This window comes from Monodon monoceros, unplaced genomic scaffold (assembly GCF_005190385.1).
Source record: "Monodon monoceros isolate NGI ecotype Baffin Bay Population unplaced genomic scaffold, NGI_Narwhal_1 Super_Scaffold_12, whole genome shotgun sequence".
In the NCBI taxonomy this organism is placed as follows: Eukaryota; Metazoa; Chordata; class Mammalia; order Artiodactyla; family Monodontidae; genus Monodon; species Monodon monoceros.
This window is the reverse complement of record NW_021703768.1, coordinates 20571413-20577412: the sequence shown is the minus strand read 5'-3', so window position 1 is coordinate 20577412 and position 6000 is coordinate 20571413.

Here is a 6000-nt window from a genome sequence, read left to right as displayed (position 1 = left end):
GAGTTTAATTTTGTGTATGGTGTTAGAGGGAGTTTTCTAATTTCATTCTTTTACATGTAGCTGTCCAGTCTTCCCAGCACCACTTATTGAAGAGGCTGTCTTTTCTCCACTGTATATTCTTGCCTCCTTTGTCAAAGATTGGGTAACCATATATGCATGGGTTTATCTCTGGGCTCTCTATCCTGTTTCATTGATCTATATTTCTGTTTTTGTGCCAGTACCATACTGTCTTGATTGCTGTAGCTTTGTACTGTAGTCTGAGGTCAGGGAGCCTGATTCCTCCAGCTCCATTTTTCTTTCTCAAGATTCCTTTGGCTCTTCGGGGTCTGTTGTGTTTCCATACAAATTGTGAAATTTTTTGTTCAAGTTCTGTGAAAAATGCCAGTGGTAGTTTGATAGGGATTGCATTGAATCTGTAGATTGCTTTGGGTACTATAGTTTTTTTCACAATGTTGATTTTTGCAATCCAAGAACATGGTATATCTCTCCATCTGTCTGTATCATCTTTAATTTCTTTCATCAGTGTCTTATAGTTTTCTCCATGCAGGTCTTTTGTCTCCTTAGGTAGATTTATTCCTAGATATTTTATTCTTTTTGTTCCAATGGAAAATGGGAGTTTTCTTAATTTCACTTTCAGATTTTTCATCATTAGTGTCTAGGAGTGCAAAAGATTTCTGTGCATTAATTTTGTATCCTGCTGCGTTACAAAATACATTGATTAGCTCTCATAGTTTTCTGGTAGCATATTTATGTTTCTCTATGTATAGTATCATGTCATCTGCAAACAGTGACAGTTTTAGTTCTTCTTTTCTGATTTGGATTCCTTTTATTTCTTTCCCTTCTCTGATTGCTGTGGCTAGGACTTCCAGAACTGTGTTGAATAATAGTGGTGAGAGTGCGCAACCTTGTCTTGTTCCTGATCTCAGAGGAAATGGTTTCAGTTTTTCACCATTAAGAACGATGTTGGCTGTGGGTTTGTCATATATGGCCTTTATTATGTTGAGGTAAGTCCCCTCTATGCCTACTTCTTGGAGGGTTTTTCTCATAAATGGGTGTTGAATTTTATCAGAAGCTTTTTCTGCATCTATTGAGATAATCATATGTTTTTTTTCCTTCAATTTGTTAATATGGTGTATCACATTGATTGATTTGCATATATTGAAGAATTCTTGCATTCCTGGGATAAACCCCATTTGATCATGGTGTATGATCCATTTAATGTGCTATTGGATTCTGTTTGCTAGTATTTTGTTGAGGATTGTTGCATTTATGTTTATCAGTGATATTGGCCTGTAGTTTTCTTTTTTTGTGACATCTTTGTCTGGTTTTGGTATCAGGGTAATGGTGGCCTCGTAGAATGAGTTTGGGAGTGTTCCTCCCTCTGATATATTTTGGAAGACTTTGAAAAGGATAGGTGTTAGCTCTTCTCTAAATGTTTGATATAATTCACCTGTGAAGCCACCTGGTGCTGGGCTTTTGTTTGTTGGAGATTTTTAATCAGTCTCAATTTCAGTTCTTGTGATTGGTCTGTTTATATTTTCTATTTCTTTCTGGTTCAGTCTCGGAAGGTTGTGCTTTTCTAAGAATTTGTCCATTTCTTCCAGGTTGTCCATTTTATTGGCATATAGTTGCTTGTAGTAATCTCTCATGATCCTTTGTATTTCTGCAGTGTCAGTTGTTACTCCTCCTTTTTCATTTCTAATTCTATTGATTTGAGTCTTCTCCCTTTTTTTCTTGTTGTGCCTGGCTAATGGTTTATCAATTTTGTTTATCTTCTCAAAAAACCAGCTTTTAGTTTTATTGATGTTTGCTATTGTTTCCTTCATTTCTTTTTCATTCATTTCTCATCTGATCTTTATGATTTCTTTCCTTCTGCTGCGTTTAGGGTTTTTTGTTCTTCTTTCTCTGATTTCTTTATGTGTAAGTTTAGATTATTTATTTGAGATGTTTCTTGTTTCTTGAGGTATGATTGTATTGCTGTAAACTTCTCTCTTAGAACTGCTTTTGCTGCATCCCATAGGTTTTGGGTCATCATGTTTTCATTGTTATTTGTTTCTAGGTATTTTTTGATTTCCTCTTTTATTTCTTCAGTGATCTCTTGGTTATTAAGTAGTGTATTGTTTAGCTTCCATGTGTTTGTATTTTTTACAGATTTTTTCCTGTAATTGATATCGAGTCTCATAGCATTGAGGTTGGAAAAGATACTTGGTACGATTTCAGTTTTGTTAAGCTTGCCAAGGCTTGATTTTGACCCAAGATGTGACCTCTCCTGGTGTATGTTCCATGATCACTTGAGAAGAAAGTGTAATCTGCTGTTTTGGGATGTAATGTCCTATAAATACCAATTAAGTCCATCTTGTTTAATGTGTCATTTAAAGCTTGTGTTTCTTATTTATTTTCATTATGAATGATGTGTCCATTGGTGAAAGTGGGGTGTTAAAGTCCCCTACTGTGATTGTGTTACTGTTGATTTCCCCTTTTATGGCTGTTAGCATTTGCCTTATGTATTGAGGTGCCCCTATGTTCAGTGCATATATATTTATAATTGTTATATCGTCTTCTTGGATTGAACCCTTGATCATTATGTAGTGTCTTTCTTTGTCTCTTGTAATAGTCTTTATTTTAAAGTCTCTTTTTTCTGATATGAGAATTGCTACTCCAGCTTGCTTTTTATTTCCATTTGCACGGAATATCTTTTTCCATCCCCTCACTTTCAGTCTGTATGTATCCCTAGGTCTGAAGTGGGTCTCTTGTAGACAGCATATATATGGGTCTTTTTTTTGTATCCATTCAGCCAGTGTATGTCTTTTGGTTGGAGCATTTAATGCATATACATTTAAGGTAATTATTGATATGTATGTTCCTTTTACCATCTTCTTAATTGTTTTGGGTTTGTTATTGTAGGTCTTTTCCTTCTCTTGTGTTTCCGGCTTAGATAAGTTCCTTTAGCATTTGTTGTAAAGCTGGTTTGGTGGTGCTGAATTCTCTTAGCTTCTGCTTGTCTGTAAAGGTCTTAATTTCTCCGTCAAATCTGAATGAGATCCTTGCTGGGTAGAATATTCTTGGTTGTAGATTTTTCCCTTCCATCACTTTAAGTATGTCCTGCCACTCCCTTCTGGCTTGTAGAGTTTCTGCTGAAAGATCAGCTGTTAACCTTATGGGGATTCCCTTGTATGTTATTTTTTGTTTTTCCCTTGCTGCTTTCAGTATTTTTTCTTTGTTTTTAATTTTTGATAGTTTGATTAATATGTGTCTTGGTGTATTTCTCCTTGGATTTATCCTGTATGAGAGTCTCTGCACTTCCTGGACTTGATTGACTATTTCCTTTCCCATATTAGGGAAGTTTTCAACTATAATCTCTTCAAATATTTTCTGTCTCTTTTTGTCATCTTCTTCTGAGACCCCTTATAATTAGAATGTTGGTGTGTTTAATGTTGTTCCAGAAGTCTCTGAGACTGTCCTCAGTTCTTTTCATTCCTTTTTCTTTATTCTGCTCTGTGGTAGTTATTTCCCCTATTTTATCTTCCAGGTCACTTATCCGTTCTTCTGCCTCAGTTATTCTGCTCTTGATTCCTTCTAGAGAATTTTTAATTTCATTTATTGTGTTGTTCATCATTGTTTGTTTGGTCTTTATTTCTTCTAGGTCCTTGTTCAACGTTTCTTATATTTTCTCCATTGTATTTCCAAAATTTTGTATCATCTTTACTATCATTACTCTGAATTATTTTTCAGGTAGACTATTTCCTCTTCATTTGTTTAGTCTGATGGGTTTTTACCTTCTTCCTTCGTCTGCTGTGTGTTTCTCTATCTTCTCATTTTGCTTAACTTACTGTGTTTGGGGTCTCCTTTTCACAGGCTGCAGGTTCCTTGTTCCTGTTGTTTTTGGTGCCTGCGCCCAGTGGCTAAGGTTGGTTCAATGCATTCTATAGGCTCCCTGGTGGAGGGGACCAGTGCCTGTGTTCTGGTGGATGAGGCTGGATCTTCTGTTTCTGGTGGGCAGGACCGCATCCAGTCGTGTGTTTTGGGGGTGCCTGTGACCTTATTTTCATTTTGGGCAGCCTCTCTGCTGATGGGTGGGTTATGTTCCTGTCTTGTTAGTTGTTTGGCCTAGGGTCTCCAGCCGTGTAGCCTGCTGGTTGTTGAGTGGAGCTGGGTCTTAGCATTGAGATGGAGATCTCTGGGAGAACTTTCGCTGTTTGATATTATGTGGAACCAGGAGCTCTCTGGTTGATCAATGACCTGAGCTCGGCTCTCCCACCTCAGAGTCACCGACCTGACACCCGGCCGGAGCACCAAGACCCTGTCAGCCACATGGCTTTAACTAGTAAGTACTGTCTTGCTTTACTTTTGTTTTCGCTGTGATAATCTTTTGATTTTGTTTGTCAGGCACAGATGTCATCTTTTTCCTTCACATATTCTTTCTATTGGATTTCTCATCAAAACCTTTCCTTTCCATTTATACATGAAACCTTGGCAATCACCTTTATTACATGCTCCTTGTTTCTTTGGTTCTGGTTCTTTATTTGAATTTCTCTTCTACTTCCTTATGTAACAGATCTTTTAAAAATACTACCTGCTCTGCTGCTTCCAGCCACAGGCGCTCGGCAGGGGGGCTGTCGACCACTACTTTATTGTCTGGGCTGCTCATGGCACGGGACCTGGGGACCCGGCTCTGCGCCAGTCCCACAGAGCCTTTCCCGGTGTCTGATTTCGTCCTTTTCCTCCTCCTCTCTGCCCAAGATCCTGCTCTGCACGTGAGCCACGCAGCCCGATTCCCTGGCTCGCAGGGCAGCCAGCTCCCGCCACATCCCCAGTCCTGGGGCTGCTCGTCGCCCCTGCCTTCACTCGCTGCACATCCTTGCTTTGATCCACGCTTAAAGCTGAGCCCCAGGCCACCTTCCTCATGTCCTGCAGTCCTTCTGTCTTGCCTGCCTTCTCTAGCTCAAGGTTTTTCACTTCTTAAAGCATTCATAAATAGGCTGCAAATTAGATTTCCTTTGAAGAACTATCCTATAGCCTGCCAACGGCACATAATAAATTGGAAGTGTGAGGCTATATTTAAAAACAAAACAAAAATCTGCCCTGTTTCCACATAGAGTGGTCTTAGGTGGTGTGGAGAAGGGAAGAAGAAGAGAGAAGTTAGGGAAACTTCAAATAGAAATGGTATTTATAATGTCAAAGAATAAAGTAGGGGTTTGGGTACAGGGATAGAAAGAGTACAGTGTCAAGCACAGAAATCAGAGTTGTCTGGCATAACCTATTTATTGTACATGGTCTTTGGAGCTGAGAATATAATGTTTTATAATGGTTTCATCGTTCTGCTATCATGAAGCATATAGTCAATAGTAATTGTGCCAGATAATCTCCACTTGCTTTTCTAGACCCACCATCCATCTTCTCTGCTCCATTTCATGCCCTTCAAAGCTTATTTTCATGGGCTCCATCCTTCTGGCACCTCTGCCCTCTGGATTGTAATTATGTTTGGTTAATAGGAAGCCCTGGGAGCAGATTGGAGTGTGAATGGAGAGGAAAATCAAGGCATTTATGGCCCACATTCCAATCCCTGATCCCTCTGTACCAGATGGAGTTTTTGTCAGAGACTGTAGTGCTCTAGTAGAAGCCATGGCAGCCATGGCTCTCATCACAACGTTGGCTGGACTGCATTCCTAGAACCCCGAACATTCCCCAGAGTATTGTAGGCATTCAGATATCTTTACTGGCAGACAACAAAGTGAACACTTTTCACATAAATCAGATCATAGTAATTCTGACCAAAGTTTCCAAATACTATTCACTGCATTCAAAGTAAAGTTCAAAATCTTTATCCTGATCAGTAGGACTTGGAGTATCCCTCCTCCCACACTCCCCAGCCCGTACAACCCAAGCTACTGCATCCCTGACTGTACCGTGATCACCTCTCCCCTTCTTCGTCTCCACAATCTTACAATTTTTGCTGTTTCTCATTTGTTACACCACTCATGCTTTAGGACCTCTGCATTT